Source organism: Diceros bicornis, chromosome 32 (genome assembly GCF_020826845.1).
Source record: "Diceros bicornis minor isolate mBicDic1 chromosome 32, mDicBic1.mat.cur, whole genome shotgun sequence".
Lineage (NCBI taxonomy): Eukaryota > Metazoa > Chordata > Mammalia > Perissodactyla > Rhinocerotidae > Diceros > Diceros bicornis.
Window position 1 is genome coordinate 21,882,708 of NC_080771.1, and position 20,077 is coordinate 21,902,784.

At 36.9% G+C, this 20,077-nt stretch overlaps 1 long non-coding RNA gene across 1 annotated transcript in view; it reads left to right on the forward strand.

Annotated features, from left to right (window-relative positions):
- Positions 1-11,144: 11,144 nt before the first annotated feature.
- Positions 11,145-20,077, forward strand: part of LOC131396155 (uncharacterized) — a 368,110-nt gene continuing 359,177 nt past the window's right edge. The window contains exon 1 of the long non-coding RNA XR_009216430.1: positions 11,145-11,195. This is a non-coding gene — a long non-coding RNA (uncharacterized LOC131396155). The remainder of the gene's footprint in view (positions 11,196-20,077) is intronic.

Here is a 20,077-nt window from a genome sequence, read left to right on the forward strand (position 1 = left end):
TCTCTGCTGGAGGATATTTTTTCTGATTGCATGTTCAGTTTGGCCAGCGTGTAGGGAAAGCGAAAATTGCCAGAGAGTTAGTGCCATCAGAAGCAACCGTTAATCAATGACAAATTAGGGTTTGGTGGATACATCCTACTTTTTCCCTTGGTTAGAATAACTCTGGGGCATATGAAGTGTTATACTCCAGAGTCCTCAGTGGGTTCAAGCTCTAATTGCCCACTTACTGGATAATGCACCCCTACTGGACTCCTTCCCTTCCATGTCTCATGCCCTAATCACCTACTGGTTTTTCCCTGGATCACCTCCCAAATAAACTACTTGCATTTTGATCCTTGTTTCAAGGTATGCTTTTAGGAGAACCTAAACTATAGCCAGACTAAGTTTAAGTTATCTGTTGGCATAAGATGGTTTGCAATCCTTTACCTCCTCTCCTTTACTGCTCCTATATGTTTGCTTTGTTCCTCTGGCCTCTTGTCCAGCTGATTCCTTCCTGGAGAGCTTGGGGATGAGCAGTCGAGCAGGATAGAAGGCAGTGGGGATGCTGAGACAAATGGGTATCATAGAATCAGGGCAGGGAAGAGGAATCATGCATTTATTGAGCACCTGCTGTGAACCAGGCCCTGGACTGTATTAAGTGCTTTACAAAGGCTATCTCATCTCATTCTCTTGGCAGCCCTGGGAGGCCTGAAATATATGGCTCTTTTGTAATCACTTGTACAAATAGCCTTACAGTAATGAGGCAGAGTTGCGTATCTGAACACGTTGTGCTCTCCTCTTGTAGTGGCCATGCCATGGATCTGAACTGCCCTAGCTTACTGAAATACTTGGCTTTTCTAACTCTTGGGTCAATCATAGCAGTTTTTTCCATTGGTCAGTAAATGGCTTAATAATCATGTGGCCTTTCACTTCATATTTGTCACTGTCAAGTTGACTTTGTATTTTGGAAAGCTTCCAGCATTCATTACCATAATGAAAAAAGGAGAGAGGCGTTGGGCCACTGGGCTGATTTCCATTGAGAGAAGTTCATATTCCCAGCACCAGCACAAAGAAAGCTGCTCAGAGGGGCTGTCCTTGCTCTCAGTACTTATCTCTCCAACTAAAAGAACCTGCAAACATATATATTAAAAAAATATTCATGGTTATTTGAGTCTGCAGAATTGGAGCCATAACCTTGTCCAGAATTGGCCTGCGAGATAGACAGGGCTGATAGCAGTGCTCACTGTGGTACTAATTCATTTATAATTTTTGTTTGTTTTTTCTCACCTTCAGAGCCATTTCTAGATGCTTTATAATCAGCCCTGAGACATGCAAACTCATAGATTGTTTCCTTTAATAGTTGTAAGACAGGCAAAGGATTTCTATGAAAATCTTCTCATGAATGGAAGACAGGCTTTTTATTTTGTATATTGTAATTGGGATCCTCACTGAAGAGAAGAAACTTTTGCACTGGCTTACAGGGCTTTACTTTATGAGACTCTAAGAACCCAAATTTATGCTTATTAGACAGAGGTCAGTGTGGTCTTTTTGGAGAGGAAAAAGCCCGATTTTCATCTTGCCCTTTATAGTGCAGGATATAGGCTGGTCCACATTCTCACTTGTCATTTTCTTGCCTGCTATGGTGCTGGGAATTATCCAAGAACACTTCCTGATGCAGCTCAAACAAATGTGTTGAGAAACCCTAATCCAAAGTGAATCTTCTATAAATAATAAACAGCAAATAGGCTCCATTTAGTTATATTAACCCCCAAATAGGTCAGGCACATTGTTTAAAAATGCAAACATCACAATAAAAGAGATTCCCTAGATGCAGAATTTGATGTGTATGTGCAGATTTTCTGGACGTGGTACAGGAAAAAATAGCCCACACCTATGCTTCACTACTTAAAATATTTATATATTATCTCTGAAAAGTGCTACTTTTGAAATGCTATTTATTATAAGCTGATAGAACTCAAGGGCTCTCCGTCCACGCAGAAGTCCTTCTTATCTTTCTTGATTGCTGAGTAGTGACTGCTAACTTTACTTTCTGAGACCTTTGGTGTCCTCAAGAGAATTATAGCTCTTGCCAAATTTTTTGTGATTTCTTGCTGAATAACTTGGCATTCATCTGCAATCCTCTTTAGTTTCTTCAATGGGTCTAATTTCACATGTTAAGAATCTTATTGTTTGCCAGCCAAAATAAAACGGCATAGTTCCAAACTATTTATACAATTCAAAACATTTTTTAATTTGGAGCTCCACCGGCTTGCCTTTTTGCTTCGATCGTATGTTAACTTCGTTTCTTTCATGCCAAGAATAACTAGACAATTAAGTGCTGATGCTCTGGAAATGAAATGGCATATTTTCATTGAAATTCTCACCTACCAAAATACCTAGTGTAATTCACATGCCCCCTTAAAATCAGATGGGTAAGGTGTCCCGTTGTGAACTCTAATATATAGATCCCAAAGTATTTGCACTTGGATAAAGATATGGCACTGTAATTCAATTGAGGACTGACAGTAATTACCTTTTCCCAGGGAAGAGTAATTCTTGCAATTAAAAGTATACAGAGATTGGATGAGACATTTCTGTAATTCCCGATTTGCTAAGGCTCAACCCTTCCCCATTTCAATCTGTGATTCTGTTATAATGCTTTCAAGAGTAAATAAAACTGCATGATGTCTCACCAACATATATAGGGAGAGGCGACCTTCATTGCTATGTTGAAATCTCATGACCCTTTCAAACTAGCTACCTCCTTTAAATCTTCCTTTAATTTCTTCCCTTCTCCTCTCCACACCCTAGAATTGCCATAATTAAGAGATGAGATAGAAGCACAGTTTAGTTGGGAGTGGGCTATACATCTGGCTTGATTCACTCACATAAAATGAATGTAATGCAACTCTCAGCCTAATCCACGGAGTCCCCTCTGTAGCTTCCTATGTGAAGATTGCAGTCATCTCTAGTAGTCTCTTAAAAGATGAAACTCTTCAAGTTTTAGTAAAGAGTTCCTACCTCCTCTCTCCCACTCATGCCTTCCTTACACAGTCAATTCCACCACATCCCGTTCATTAGAAGTGAGTCAGTAAGTCCAGCCCATCCTCAAAAGAGAAGAATTAAGTTCTACTTCTTGAAGGGAGGAATGTCGAATAATTTGTGGAAATATTTTAAAACCACCAGAATGCTGGAGAAGGATTCAGGCAAAGGAGTGACATGAATCTTCAATAGACAAAGTTTGGTCTAAAAATAGGGTGCAGCGTGTGCTGATACAAGAAGAGGCTGAGTTATTTAATTATAATCTCCTTTACCCACTAAATCTGAAACTGTGTTAAGGCGGGAACCACATCACCATCGATTCCCCAGCACTTCAAATCCCTTGCATGTAAGAGGTGCTCCTTAAATATTTTTAGAATGACTGAATCAATGAATCGGTAACTCAATAGATGAAAAGTTAATGAAGAATGAGTGACTTGACTTGGCTACATAAGTTGAGAGATAGCATGTCCAAATGGTAAAGAAAATACTCTCTGGAATCATACTGCCTGGGTTCACAATGAGGCTCCACCACATGCCAGGTGTGTTTTCTTGGGAAGTTGCTTAATCTCTTTAAGCCTCAGTGTTAGAGAATATGAGAATATTAATAGAAGCTATCCTACAGACTTATTATAAGGATTACATGATAGTGATTATTAGGTATAATATTTGGTGCATAATAAACAATAAATGTTAGCTATTATTATAATTATTTTTTTTTTGTGAGGAAGATCAGCCCTGAGCTAACATCTGATGCCAATCCTCCTCTTTTTTTCTGAGGAAGATTGGCCCCGAGCTAACATCCATGCCCATCTTCCTCCACTTTATATGGGACACCGCCACAGCATGGCTTGACAAGCGGTGTGTCGGTGTGCACCCGGGATCCGAACCAGTGAACCCCGGGCCGCCGCAGGGGAGCACGAGCACTTAACTGCTATGCCACTGGGCCGGCCCCATTATTATAACTATTTTTAATACTCAAGTATTAAAATTGGATTTGAATGCATATCTGTCTTATTCAAAAGCCCATAGTCCTACCTTCTGCACCTTCAAGATTGGAGGTAATATTACTCTTTCATGGGTGGTAATAGTTAAGCTCTTTGGGCCCCTTCAGTCGATATTTTGATAGAAGTACTGCAATCCTTGGTTTTTATCAAGTCTTGGGTTTTTTTAATTCATTTGTGGAGGAGGACAATGGAGCTTCTTGAGGTTTGTTGATTTAGCAGATTTTTCTAGGCTAGTTCCTAGAAAAGAGTAGGTAATACCACCAGGACCATTTTTAGAAAACACTTGTTTTGATTGACGAAGCTATATAACAAGAACAGTAGCCACAGTGAGAACCCATTCCAATTTGTTTTTGATAACTGAGAGACCCCACGTAACCTATGTTGGTGAACAAGTGAGAAATCTTTAATTGCTTATGGACACTGGTTTTTCTGTGCTTTTCTTTTTACAATGTCTGTCTTATACAGGGGGAAAAATGGGTCTATGTGTCAGTTATCTACTGGCGAGTAATAAACCATCCCAAACCGTAGAGGCTTAAAACAATAACCGTTTAATTTGCTCACCAATCGTTAAGTCAGGGATTTGGGCTGGGTCCACTGGGCAGAACTGCTGGTCTCACTTGGGGCTGGATGGATAGAGTGGGAGCAGATAGTCTGAGATAGCCTCACTTGCATGTCTGGTGCTGGTACTAGCTGTTGGCTGGACCATGTGTCTCCAACATCTGGCAAGGGCTTATTTACATCATGGCAGCCAAAAGATGAAAAGTCCCAATGCAGAAGTACTTTTCAAGTCTCTGTTTGTGTCACATTTGCAAATGTCCCATTGGTCAAGAAAGTCACACAATCTTCTTGACTGGGGGAGCTGCAGTGTTGCATTGTAAAGGGGTGTGCCTTGTAAAGAGATGAGAGGAATCACTGGGGCCACCTTTGCAAACAATTACTACAGTGTGGAAGATAGTTGCAAGTTCACGTTTGCGTGATGTGAAGCAAGTCCTTAAAATTCTTTTGAGGAATTGATAGCTCAGAATTATACTTGGCACAGAATTGATTTGAAATGTACTTCTTACATAGCTGTTTCAAGCAGGTTACAAGGGTACCATATAGTGTTAATTGGTGATCACTGCAACCTTAGAGCACATGGCCTGCTCACGGATGCTAGATGCAAACAGATCTAAGAGTCTGCAATTCTAGCTTGGGACTCCTGGGTGGATGCAAAAGCCTTGTTTATGCTTCTTAAATACTGTATGTTTCCAGAGCTGGGTGAGCTTTGCTAATGAAACCTCATAGTCATGTTTTCCACGGTTTCTTAAGAAAATTAAAAACCCCAGGAAACTCTCAGCAATTTCATTTATTCCAGTTGACTTATAACATAGAACTCCTGATACAGCCTTCTCAGCGAGCTGCCATGCTGTGGCTAGCCCATCTCTTTCTCACTCCCCCATGCCCCTTAGCTCCATGTCTAAGTGAGGCAGCCTTTTGGATGCTGAACAAGTTAGGGAAGGGAGGGAGGAAAAATAGGAACATAGACTTGATTTCTGCCACGGCGCTGTGAAGCATCTGTGTGACGGCCAGCCTGCTCCCTCACTTGTTAGAAACGTGCCTGCTGTGTCCCCTCTTACCACTCCTTACCTTGACCTTGCAGCTCAGGCTTGCTGCAAAATCAGTGACCCCAGGAAGTCAACCTGTGGGACCATGTAGCTACTCCTCTGAGTGCTTTTAGAAATTTGGGGGCTTCCTAAAATCGTCCTGACCCCATGGCATATAGTGTGATATCATGGTAGTGTGCATAATAGTGATATGGAACCTTAAAGTTTTCAAGTAACTACATCTTATTTTGATATTTTGAATTAGAAGAAAGGCAACATTATCAAGATAACCTCTCCTAGGTTTGTATCTCTAGGTTTAATTTATGATGTCTTGTAACAACCAGCATCAATCATTTGGCAAATATTTCTTGGATTATTTTAAATGGGTTGATTTACACTAAACTCACTAAACTTTGCCATAGCGTCACATGTCCTCTGAAATGTACATGTTCTCTTGTGGATTTGGGGTTTTAAATTTAAAAAAATCTTTGTTACCTTAAAAACAAAACTACAAATATCACTGACATTTGGGGGGCTAACAGAAGAGTGATCTTTAATATTAACAGTTACTAAATCTTTAGAGGATGCTAATGGTGGCATTTCCCTTTCGGTTATACATAAACAGAAAATACACTATGGGGCCACTTGGTAGCTTACCTTTCATTTCTCAACATCTAACAACACAGTATAAATGTATGTAGTAATAAAAGACCCAGAAGTTTGGATACTCATTAAAATAAAAAATATAACCTAAAGAAAAATGTATAGTACGTCTCTTCTAACATCCCATTTTTTCTCTAAATGGAGATGTTAACAATTAAGTTCCTCTTCCCTGGAGGTGTACAAAAAGGATCTATTCTGGCAAAGATGATGAACACAGGAATGGGCCAAGGCCAAGACATCCCAGACAAATTGGCTGTGTTATGTTCCTTTCCTTTATGCTAAGGCTGTAGACTTGGGGACTCTCCTAAAGAAAGGGTTTTGAATCCAGTGAGTTAGTACGTCAGACACGCCCTGCTGAGGGGGAGCCCTGAAGCTCATCCTGAACTGAGGGAGGGCTCAGCCTGGTTGCTTGCAGCCTGGGTGAGAGGTGGAGACCCTTGTGCATTGATCACATTGGGCAACTCTAAAGACCAACCACTTAACTTCATCTTGCGCTAGTTTCCTTAACACCTGGAGAGTATGCAAGAATTCCCTGAGAGTCTGTTGGGTTTGTCAATCACTGTAGGTCAAAGTTTTCCAGAATGGCTTATGCAGGACACTAAGCCCCTGATACTCCTGGAAAAGAGAAAAGATTCATAGCTAGAAAGATTTGAATATATTATTATCCTCTTGGAGAATCACATAAGCATATTCAAGGTTCAGAGAAGTTCAAAATAAAGACAAGTTTGTAATCTTGTTTAAGCTGTCTTTTCCTACACACATATGAATACCGATTTCTTTTTCTCCTGACATGTAATAACATCCCACGTGTCAAAGAATGTTGCTTTAGATATTCTAAGTTTGATCCTCACATTAAGTCAGACTCTTAGAGAATGATATACTTGCATCTCCTGGCAATGGCTCCTTGTAGAAGAGCATTTGCTGTTGTGTGATTTGTTCTTGTGCCATTAGCCTACTCAAGGGTCATTTCAGGAAAGAGATAAAGGAACGTGCCATTATATTCATGGTGGGCATCTCGTTAAGTATGTAATCCACATTATTACATAATAGACCCATTATAAAGACCCACAGAGAAATTTCTACTTTATATTATGGACCCATGTATCAATTTCCTGTGGCTGCTGTAACAAATTACCATGAAGTTGGTGGATTAAAACAAAACAAACTTTTTGTCTTACAGTTCTGGAGGTCAGAAGTCTGAGATGGGTCTCACTGGGCTAAAATCAAGGTGTTGGCAGGACTCTGTTCATTCTGGAGGCTCTAGGGAGAATCCTTTTTCTTGCCTTTTCTAGCCCCTAGAGGCTGCCTGCACTCCTTGGCTCATGGCCCCCATCCATCTTCAAAGCCAACAACAGCCAGTCCAGTCTTTGTCACAATTACATCTTTCTAGTTCTTGCCCTTCTGTCTCCCTTTTCCACATTTAAAGGACCCTGTGATTACATCAAACTCGCCCAGATAATCCAGGATAATTTCCTTATTTTAAGGTCAGCTGATTAGCAACCATAATTCCATCTGTAGCCTTAAATCCATCTTGCCATGTAACTTAATATATTCATAGATTCTGGGGAGTAGGACATGGACATCTTTGGAGAGCCGTTATTCTGGCCACCACAACCCAGCATGCGTATTGCTCTCTTTGCTTTGGTTTCTAGGATGCTCAGAGCTATTTAGTAACTGTACAGGCCTTCATCTTATTTTCCTGTCTTTACTTTCATTTTGTTCCTATGTCATTCTCTTCTAAAATTCATGTCATCACACGTGCTCACACATATATAAACCATGTCAAAATATAGTAGCAATAATCACTACTAATAATGAACCTCTAGAACAAGGGTCGGCAAACTACAGCCATGGGCCAAATTTGGTCCACCTCCGGTTTTTTAAACAAAGTTCTATTCAAATACAGCTGCTATTTTTCTGATACAAGGACAGAATTGAGTAGCTGAGGCACAGACTGTGTGACCTACAAAGAAGAAAATATTTACTATCTGTCTCTTTACAGAAAAAGTTCACCATTCTCTGCTCTAGATATTCCAAGGCTCAATGGCATTCTGCTCTCTTTCTTTACTGCAAAGGGAGATGCTGGGTCACTTAAAATCCCTGAAACACGTTGCGTAGTTTGCTCTACTGTCATTTTTAGGTTTCGGCTTTAGTAGAGCGTTGTAAAATGACCCAGGGAATTTGGGACAATGTGAATATAATCTAAGTCACTTAAGAAAATAAAATGACATGTTTACTTTATTAAGTTAGCTTGCATCTACATATTTTCAAAGATTATAACAGTGGCTTAAGACTCTGATTAGATTTTGTTTATCGGTGGTTACTGCCTTGGCTACACATATAGACACATATATGTACACCCTGCTATTCCCTGTGCTCAGCTTCTACAAGACTGAGGGGAAGTGACAGTGGGCTTTGAGCTATTCTTAACATTCTGCAAGTCTAATGGGATTGTACGTTCACCCATAATATACATCATCGATGGTTTCAAAATGGAACAACATTTTAATAAATACCATTTGTGTACTAGACAAAATTATGATAAAAGATACCTGTGAAAGTAAAAGTATTGGAAATCTCGAGTATAGTCTGTTTCCAAAAATCATGCAGTTGTTATTTACCTTTCTTTTAAATCACTGTATAATGTATGAATAATGAACTGTGTAGATGATGACATTCTTTGTGACCATTCCAAATGAAGTAGATTTGAATTTTTTACTAAAGGATGTCTGCATTTTGAGCAATCTTTCTTTAAAGCAACAATTCTGTGGGCCTTATGACTAAGGATGTTAATTTTGAATGCAGTTTATACATAGAGGGAAGCTTTGGATATTAAATCTGGAGAACAGGCCCTACCTGTCATAGGGCACCTCCTGTCTGAGAGATAATACTAACTGGGCTTAGCACTTAGCAAGTGCTTTCTTTTCTTTTAAGCTTTATTGAGGTATCATTGATATACAGAAAATTGCACATATTTAATGTATACATCTTAAAGAGTTTGGACATATTCATACACCTGTGATACCGTCACAACGACCAAGGTAATAAACATATCCATCACCTCCAATAGTTTCCTTGTGTTCGTTTGTATTTTTTTTGTAAGGACATTTAACATGAGATCTATCCTCTTAACTTATTTTAAAGTGTACAATACCAATATTATATTGTTACCTAGAGGTACTATGTTGTATAGCAGATTTCTAGAATTTATTCATCTTGCCTAATAGAAACTTTATACCATTGAAAAACAATTCCCCATTTCCTCCCCTTTCCTGTCCCCGGCAACCACCATCCTATTCTCTGCTTCTGTGAGTTTGACTATGTTCTATACCTCGCATAAGTGGAATCATGTAGTATTTGTCCTTCTGTGACTGGTTTATTTCACTTAACATGATGTCCTCTAGGTTCATGCATGTTGTCACAAATGGCAGGATTTCCTTCTTTTTTAAGGCTGAATAATATTCCATAAGGTTTTTTCATCTTTATAATGGCTTAGAAACACTAACTAGAACCCAAGGCTCAGCTTGTTCCAGACTCATGACTGTTCTGAATTAAATTTCATTCTCTACCTTTTGGCTCTCTCTTTCCATTTTTGGTTAGCTCCACCCTTTGTAATCTTAATCTCTTCATGTTTCCAGTAACTATAATTTTAATGAAACAATCCTTTTAAGGCTCATGTTTTACTGTAGTTCTGCTTCATTCATTTGGCAAGAAAGTTCTACCTTAATTTTGGACAATGGTTCTTAAATCTGGTTTGTAGAGTAACCAGTAATTGGAGCAGTAACTATTTATTGTTCTTCTCAAACAACAGTTGTCTTCAATTAAAATGTCTTTTTCTTCTGTGCTTTCCTAATTTACATATCCATTTTAGTCTGGGAATTATGGCAAGATGCTTATGGAACCATTTTCTACTACGTTTGACCATCTCAACTTTCATTTCTCTACTTTAAAATAAATAGTAAATAATAGGTTACTCTCTCCCATAAGACCAGGAAATCCCCTGAGAGGTAGTCTAACATTGTGTAGAATAACCAAAACCTTTGTAGTCACTTTCGGCTTCTGCTATTCTTGCTGGGTTTCTGGACTTTTTATTTCTACCTTGGCCCTCAGTCTTTGCATTTGATATCTTTTACCTATGCTTTATGTCATCCTCTTTGCATGATGCTGGTGATAATATATGAGCCATGCTAGTTTCCACACAATATCTAAGGCACTTATCCCCACACAGAAACACAAATGAGCCAAAGGTTCACTTAAACTCAGATCTTTTACAAAAAAAGGTATAGTTTTAGATTGGCTATTTTTATATTAAAATTTTGTGTTATGGTTAGGCAAATTTACACAATCTACTCCTACCACTGAGTTTCATCCTCAACTTAGAACTCCTCTCTAGTTATTTTTAGAGAAGAAACTTGCTGTCACTTACTTTATACTTTTCCCAGATGGAGACCTATGAGAAAATTACAAATTCCTTCAGTCTTTTCCTAAATAAGTGCTGAAAATACCAATAAATTAAGATATATTGATTGTTAGTAATTTATTATGTATTTAATGTGAAATGAATTTCTACTACCATCTTCCACCTCTTTTTTGGAAGGGGAGGGAAATGAATAATACTTCACAGGCTTTCTTTTCAATTGGAAACAGTACTTCCATTTTGAGACGTGGTGAAGAAGTCAGTGTTCATTCTAGCCATGACCTCTATGGCTTGCAGATTTTATCAACTTCCCACTCAAAATGCCTCATTTTTAGCTGAGCACACATATTACCAGTCTCAATTCTCCTTGATCATTTTTATTACTATTTTCTAGATCTTTTCCATAAACCAAACCTTTTTTTTTTTTTTCATACTTACAGGCTTCTGAATTTCTTGAATTCTTCTGAGACCAAAAGAAGAATAAATCAAAGAAGAACTCTTACCTTGGTATGTAGACACATCCCAATTGGGATGTCTAGAGTTACTGATGGAATCTTTCTTCAGAGTGCTTTGTTTTATTCAAAGTACTTAAAGGTTGATTTCAGCAAGGAGGGTGTTCTCCTGTCTGATTTCATTGACATAATGATTTGGAATATGTGTGACGTAACAAAGAGCAATTTAACCGATAATGGCTGTACCTCCCAAACTCCTATATATTTTTTTCTGATATTCTGGCATGAATTTGACTTTTGTTACTAGAGCTTTGATGCCCTCTGCCCACTAAGATGTACTCACCAACTACTTAACTTTTGGTCCTGAAAAATGAATGCAGTTGCTAAAGATTCTGTTGGTATGTAGGTAGGAACAATCAGCAATTTCTAAGGAAAGTGTTATCATTATAAGTTATGAGATTTGATCATTTTAGTGGTTAGTTATGGCTGGTTTTGGTGAGTGTCATGTGGATGGATCATAAATACATTTTTTTCTTGAGACTGAGCATAACTCTGGATCTCTATTGTTCTAGAAATGAATGAAGCACAATGATAAGGGAAATCCATAGATAGTGAAATAGCATGTTGTTTGGAATTCCCTGAGTGTTTCTTGGAATTCATTTCCATGGCTGTAGCTAGACTTGAGGATATGGCAAATGCACTCGCCAGAAAATTGTGGTTTGAGTTTTTCAAAGTAAGGGAAAAGTAGGGAAGAGAAGGAGAGTTTGAGTGTCAGGGATGTTGGAAGAAGAACCAATTTGGCATTGCCATTCCTAAGCCTCTTTGCTATCCCAGAATGCTTCTGATTCTGGGAGCATTTCATTGTCCAGCAAAACATCTTTCTCTCTGGTCTGAAGTATGCAAGGCAAAATTTTGTATTGCCTTAGAAATATATTCCTCCATGCTGTGATTTGAAAATAGCAACACTGTTCAAAAGAGCAGGGACTTAGGTGAATGCATCAGATATTCATTTGATGAAGTGTTGAGTAAACCAGATGGTTGGTTTCAAATGCCTTGATAAAATATTTTAGAAATCAAAGCTGATTCCTGTTAAAAAAATAAGCCCCTCTGGAGGGATTTGCTTATGACTTTCACCATTTTGTTTTTATTTATTTCAAACAATTTTTGAAATTAAGTATATCTATGAGCCCAAGCCAAGCTTGGCCTATAGATTAAAAGAAGTCAATGTGCTTGACCCCAGATATTTGATCCCTATCTGTGGTACCTAGTCACCTGGTGCCCTCATCCTGGTTATCAGGGCAACATCTGCTTAGATGGAGTACTGACATTTGTGCACATCGGAGCCCAAAACATTTGAATATTCCAACAGTGAGAACATTGGGTGTTTCTCTTTGTGTGTGCTAATAGTGTGGACTGATTTTGCAGAATCACTGCAGCAAGTTGTAAATGATGTATGAAATGAAAAATTCCTGTCCAGTGCACAGAGCGAATATATACAGTTCTGTGCAATCACTGCAGTGCTGGGCTATTTGTTTTAATATTTCCTTCAGACATATAGTAATTTTTTTGGTGAGTCATATCCAGATGCTTGCCAATGGCATAGAGCACTGATTTCCTTTATATGTATTTCAAATGAATTTCAGTCATGTTTAAGTATACTTAAATTAATAGAATACTAGATTTTAGAGGATTTTACCTTTAAAAACTAATATTTTTATGAAAACAATAGCAATATATTTGTTCTAAAAAAATTGGGAAATATCGAAGAGCCCAAATAGTAAAATTAGAAACCATTTAATCCCATTATGGAAAAATATCCTTTGTTGATATTTAATATATATTTTTTAAGGTTTTTATCCCTTGTGATTGAATTGCATTCTTTTAGAAAAAAAAATTATCCTATTAACTTATTTGTAAAGTTTTATTTCCAATTACCAATAAGACTTGGACATCTTTCCATGCTCTTCTGCAGTGCAACTTTTAATCACTGTGTACTATTCAATTACATGGGTGTAGAAGAAGTTTTACTCATTCCTATTGAACAGTGGATATGTAGGTTGTTTCTAACTTTGCTAATGTGAAAAATTTCCTATATCAGTGCTGCAATGTTTATGTGATTTTTATGATTTTGGTATATATTTGGTAATGCCAACCTTGCCTCTGTTCTTCTAAGATTTTCTTGGCTATTTTATTTGTTTTTCCATGTTGGATTTTGATGATGATTGGATTATATTTATAAATGATTGGAGTACACTTGGCATGTCTGGGATATTGAGTTATTTCATTGGAGAGCATAGTGTTTCTTTCCATTTATTGGTAGATTTTCTAACATAGATTCATCCTTGCATACCAGAAATAAGCCTCCCTAAGTCAAGATAATATTTTAGATTTTCTGCATATAATGCCTAAGTTATATCTGTAAAGTTCTCTTTTTATGCCATTTTTGTTAATTTTTTGAACAGTGGTAATTGTAGCCTCATAATATTAATTAACAAGATTTCCCCATCCTCTCTAGCCCTCCTCCCCCGACATTATGCTCTGGAGCAGTTTAAATAGCACAGAGTGACCCCTTCTTTAGATGTGATAGAATTAATGTATGCATCTGGCCCATTTTGGGGGATAAATTCTTTGAAACCTCTAGTTTCCATTTAAGGTTATTGACCTATTGAGGTTCTTTTTTATTTCTTATTGAATCAACTTTGTTAATTTATCATTCCCTATTGAAATATCAGTTCATCTAGAGATTAAATTTGTTAATATAGATGCATTCAAAATATTCTGTTACAATTTAAAAAATTAATCCTATAAATCTATTGTTATATCACTTTTCTCATTCTTAATACGAGAGATCTTTTTCTTAATTAACTCTGCCAGAGGTAGTTTTGAAGAACCACCTACTGAATTTACTTACTATTTCCATAGTTTTTTTGTTTTCTTACCAGCTTCTTAATTTGCATACTTGGTTCATTTATCTTTTTTGTTTGTTTACTAATTAAAATATTTAAAACTATGAATTTTCCTATGATTCCCATTTTAGCTGTGTCATAGAACTTTTGATAAGTTGTATTCCTATATTATTCATTGTTTAATAACCTAAAGTGATATTTTGATATCTTCTATATCCCAAAATTCTTTTAAAAGAGTAATTTGAAATTTTAAAGTAGTTAAGTTTTAAGATTTCATCTATTACTATTAATTTCTAGTTTTATTTAATTGTGTCTGAAATATACATACTATGATGTTTACTTGAATTTTATTGACATTATCCTTATGGAAGAGTGTATATGATCTTCTTTGGGAAGGAGTCCATGGGCACTGGAGATGAAAGTTATTTTATTTAGAGTAGAGAATTTAATCTTACTAATTATATTATCAAGCTCTTCTACATCATAGTTTGTTTTTTGTTTTCTTTGATCTTCTTTGACCAACTGAGGGATGTTGAACTCCTTTATTAATTTGTTCTTCTTATTCTTTAACTCTTATTTATAGAAATATTTGCGTTCTGTGGGTCAGTACGGTATTGTTTGACACATAAACATTGTATATTTGTGTTGAATTGTACTCAATATGAAATCTCTCTGAACACTTAATGTGTTTTGCCTTGTTTTTCTTTGTCTAGCATTAATATTAAAACTTCTGCTTTCTTTTTATTTGTATCTCTTTAATATACCTTTGCTCATCTTTTTACTCATCCTTTTTGTACTGATTTGTCTTAGGTGTATGTCTTGTCATAAGTATGTAATTGGATTTTGTTTGGTGACTCGGTTTTCTACTTTTTTGTCTTCTCAAAGAGAAGTTTAAGCCATTTACAAATATTATGATAAACAAAATATTAGTCTTTCTTCTTTCATTATGTTTTCTTTTTGATTCTTTGGGTAATTTTTTTCTATTCTTCTCTCTCTTTGGGTGTATAGACTATACCATTCTTTGTTAATGTTTCATAGAGTATATGTTTGGTATTAAATTACATTTTTCATTTAAGTTTCTCAAAAGCATTCTTTAATCTATATGTATTTGTTAAATTTAAAAGCAAACAGCATTTTTACATCTTCTAGTTAAATGGAAGAATGTAGCTCACTTCCCACCCCCACACATACCACTGTTCTCCCCTGGCCCTATATCTTGGCCTTTGTTAATACAATCTCAGATTTTAGAAAAAGTGTTGTTTTTAAAAAATCATTATTCTTACAACATATGCCTTATTTTCCATGAATAACATTTGTGATTTCTATTTAGCTTTCAAAATAGATTTGCTGTCATTATTTTGTTATTTCTATATTTAACTGGTTTCACTATTCCCAGTAAGATCATTATACCTTATCTTTCTTATTTTTGACTTAATTTTTCTTAATCTCTCAGTAAGTTTGAGTATGGCTTTAGATACTTTTTTAAGAAGGATGCATGGTTGTTATGTTTTTCTCAGTTTATACATTTGTGAGGATATTTTTCTATTTGTTTAGGTATTCAATTCTTGAGTTGTACCATTTCTCCTCAAAATTCTGTAATTTTGTTATATTCATATCCACATCAAAGGAAAAGTTTTGGGCAAGGTTGATTTTTTTTTATTGTGGATAATTGGTGTGTGTGTGTGTGTGTGTGTGCATGTGTGTGTTGTATGTTGTTGTTTTTCCATGCCTGGATGTTTGTGAGACTTTATTCTTGTAACTCAAAAATTTTGACAGGATGCATCTAGGTATGGGTTTGCCTTGATAATAATCATCCTTTTCATCTGTACTCACTGGAATTTTTTCAGTTGATGAATGTGTTCATCTTTTTTAGCTGAAATTATTAGTTTTGTCCCATTTATCCTGATCTTTTCAGGAACCCCACTGAGCTAGATGTTGAGACAGTCATTTCAATGAAGGCAGGAGCCATACCAGTTCTGTTCACTGCTCTGTGCCTGGGTATATAGGTCCAGAGCCTGGCACATTCTAGACGCTCAATAAATATATTTATATTTAATGGATAGATGGATTAATGAATGATAAACTCCATCTCTGACCTTCATATGTACTTTTTCCTCTGTAATAAGTTTCGTCTTATTTTTTCCTCTGCTTTTTAGGGAAGTTTTGGGTAATGGGCTTTCCGGGAAACCCATAAAGCTGAAGGCTATCCTTCAAGGTTAACCTGCTCAAGGTTACTTGAACACTGACTTTGCTTCCCTCCTCCCCTCCCCTGCCTTCTCATGAGGATATAACTTGAATGGAACTGTCTTTAGCTTGAGAACTAGCCTCTTAACACATAACTAGTAAGTTCTTCCCAAGTGATGATTAAATCCAAGTATAAAGAGGAGGTGGTGCAGCTAGGACGGAGCTCAGATCCAAAGGTCCCCTCTTGGACAGAGAGTATCCCTGACAGCTGACTGCCTCTATGTCAGCTACCTTTTGCTGCATAACAAACTACCCCTAAGTTTAGTGGCTTAAAGCAGCAATCATTTATTAGCTCATGATTCTGTAGGTCAGTCATTTGGGCTGGGCTCAGCTGGGCAGTTCTTCTGTAAGTCGCATATGTGCACACTCATGTCACTGCAGTCAGCTGGCGAGTCAACTAGAGGTAGTCCTGATGGCCTTGCACGTGTATCTGGTGTTGGAACCACATGTCTGAGAGTTCCTGCGGTGACAAGCGAGGGCAAACCCCAATGCACCAGCACTTTTCAAGCCTCCAACTGCATCACTTTGCTAAGGTTCCATTGGCCAAAGAAAGTCAGCTGACCATCCCAGATTCAAGACGTAGAGAAGCAGAGTTTAGCTCTTAATTGGAGGAACTGTCATGTCATATTGCAATGGCATGGATGCAAGGAGTGGGCAAATTTGAGGCCATCTTTACAATTCACTTTATTCTCGTTAGGGACCCTGGAAATCAAGGGAATTCATGCTGAGCAACATCTATTCCTGACTATGTTGTTCTCTTTGTCAATTAAACTGGAAATTAATGTAACCCTACAGTGTGTTTTTAGTCTCTTCCAATTGATTTGTAATCCCCCTTGAAATGTTACCTTGTGCTCTTTCTACATTATTCTGATATTTACTGCCTTTAATGTGGATTTGTATTCTCCCAATGCATTTTTGGTTACACATAGTTTCTTCTCATCTCATTCATCTTTCTTTTTTTTATTCTGTTACTTTTTCATATTTTATTTCTCCTTATAGTTTTCTGTACCTTTTACAATGAAGTCTATTTTGCTCCTTATTGTAGATGCTAAATGGTTTAATTTATTTTAAAAATAGTCATTATATGTTTACTTTGTGCCAGGCACTGCTTTAATGCTAAAAACACAGTAGTAAACAGGACTGGGCCCCTGCCCTTGAGGAATTTACAGTTGGGTAAGACTTCTGATTTCCTCAAGTGTAATATTTTCAGAGGCAATGATCTTCCTCTGAGTTTGTGGGATGTTTCTGCTCCCTTCTTCTGCAGTAGTCTATCATAGATGCTTTGTTTTGTGTTTGTCAACAGACTTAGGGATTTGCCCTTATATATGTCCTCTTGTGTGATGGTCAGATTCCCTTCTTGGATCTATATATGGAGGATGTATTAACGTGCATATCTCTTAGTTCAATTCTCAGTTTTCAGGGAGCACCGCCTAGAGGTCTACACCCTGCAAATCTACATCTCTGTTCAAAAGGAATACATAAAAAACTCAAATTCCCAACATGCACTCCTGCCCCAACTTCAGTACTTAAATTTTCAGGGTAGTATTTCCCAGGAAGATGCCATACTGTCTCACCCTTTCCTCCTTCCTTCCTTCCTTCCTTCCTTCCTTCCTTCCTTCCTTCCTTCCTTCCTTCCTTCCTCCTTCCTTCCTTTTTCTTTCTTCCTTCCTTCCTTCCCTTCCTTCTTTCCTTCCTTTCCTTTCTTCCTTCCTTTCCTTTCCTTCCTTTCCTTTCCTTTCTTCCTTTCTTTCTTTCTTTCCTCTCTGAATGGATGGCAGGTGGGTTAGTGGACAGATTTTTGTGGAAAAATATTCCAGCTCCTCATAAAACAGTTCTTAGCTGGTATAGAGCCGGTTGCTAGTCTTCTTATCTCTAGAAGGGCAGACTGTGAGGCCCTGAGGAGTCTCTCCCTGGTTGGTGATGGGGGTGGGAGGGGTCATTTGACAGAAGGAGAAATATGAGGTCTCTTCCTATCTGCTCTGTGTGCATGGTTTTATGGTTTTTTTGCAACCATTTTTATTAGTAATATTTTATACATACAAATTATATGTGTAAGTTATAAAACATAATCATGAAATGAATAGCCATAAACTTAAGACCCAGCTTAAGAATAGGAACATTAGTGGGGCCCTGGCATCTACCTGTGGGAAACTTCCCTAGCACTTACTCTGCATCCTCCCCACCAAGAGATGACCAATATTTGGAATATTGTGCTCACTACTCCCTTGCCTTTCAAAAAACAGTTTTCTTTAATATAGACAGTCGGCTCTTCGTACCCACGGTCTGCGAATTCAGCCTACCGCGGCTCGCCTACTGGGTGTTTACCATCCGCAGATGAGGAACCGGCCGATATCAAGAGCCGGCTAAGGGTTTTTTGCATCAGCAGATTTTGGTATGGGCGGGGAGGTAGCGCTGGAACCAATCCCCCGCAAATACTGAGGGACAACTGTATGTTGAATTGAACAATGTATATTGTTTAGATTTTTAAAATTTTTGAGAGTTATAAAAATTGTATCACACTGAATGTAGACTGATGCAATGGCAAATTTTCACTCAATGTTATGTTTCCAAGATCCATTTATGTTGTTGCGTATGACTATATTTTATTCCTCTCTACTGCTGTACAGAAGGCCTTTGTGGGAATGCATCATGTTTTTTAAATCTATTAATCAAATTAAAAACAAGGTCTTTGTCTAATAAACCTAATATTGCTTTTGGTGTATTTCTCCTAGTTTTCATATGTAACAATTTCTTTTGGACATACAGATACTTCATATTCATAAAAATATATAATTATAAATGTGTAAAGTGTAAATGATCCTTTTAATGTCTGCAGAATCTTAGTGCTGATCATATATACCTTCTCTCTTTTTTTATTCTATCTCATCAAGTGTTTATCAATTTTATTATTCTTTTCAAAAATAACTTTTGGCTTTGTTGATCAGTTTCTGTGATGTTTATTTTTTATTTTATTAATTTCTGCTCTAATCTTTATTATTTGATGTTGGTACTAAGTTTTGAAGGGTAGGTAAAATTTGGCCAATTTAAGAGCATAAAATATTTAAATATTTGTCAGACATAAAATGTTCTTGATAGCACTCATGAGCATATAGGAAATACTGTTTTAATGTGTGTTGTTAAAGTAGTTAGTCCTATTGGATACCCTGAATTTTAGAAATGCTAAAATAGAAGTCTTTTACACTTAGAATCATTTGGTTTCATTTAAGCATGAATAATCTTTTCTGAGATATTGGTGATATTTTAGGTCTTTTATTTATCTCATGGTTTTACCAGACTCACCTTATTCCCAGAATGTTCTTGTTCCTTCCTCTTTTTCTAACTCTTGATAAAATCAGATTCTAAGATGGAAATATGCCTCCTAGGGGTGCCACATTAGACATTATATGATACATAAGTGTTTTTCTAATAGATTTTATCTGCTGTCCAAACCTGTCTTATATACCTGACTCTGTTCTTAAACTATCATTGATTTTTATTTCCTTTGCTTACCTATATTTCCTATCATGCATTTTTTTCCTCAAATCTATCCCCCATTCTTGGATAATATCAATTTTCTCCACCTAGTATTTCTGTCTTTGAAAAAGGCGGAAGGATGACACTGTTAAATGGACCATTTAACTGAAGAATGGCATGTCAGACCTTCTTTTTCTATATATTTATAATGAGAGAGATGTATATAGGTTAACATATGTATTTATAGAGATGAATATTACAGCTATTTTATGATATTTAAGACTAAATGCCACAGTTGTATTTTTTTTTAAGT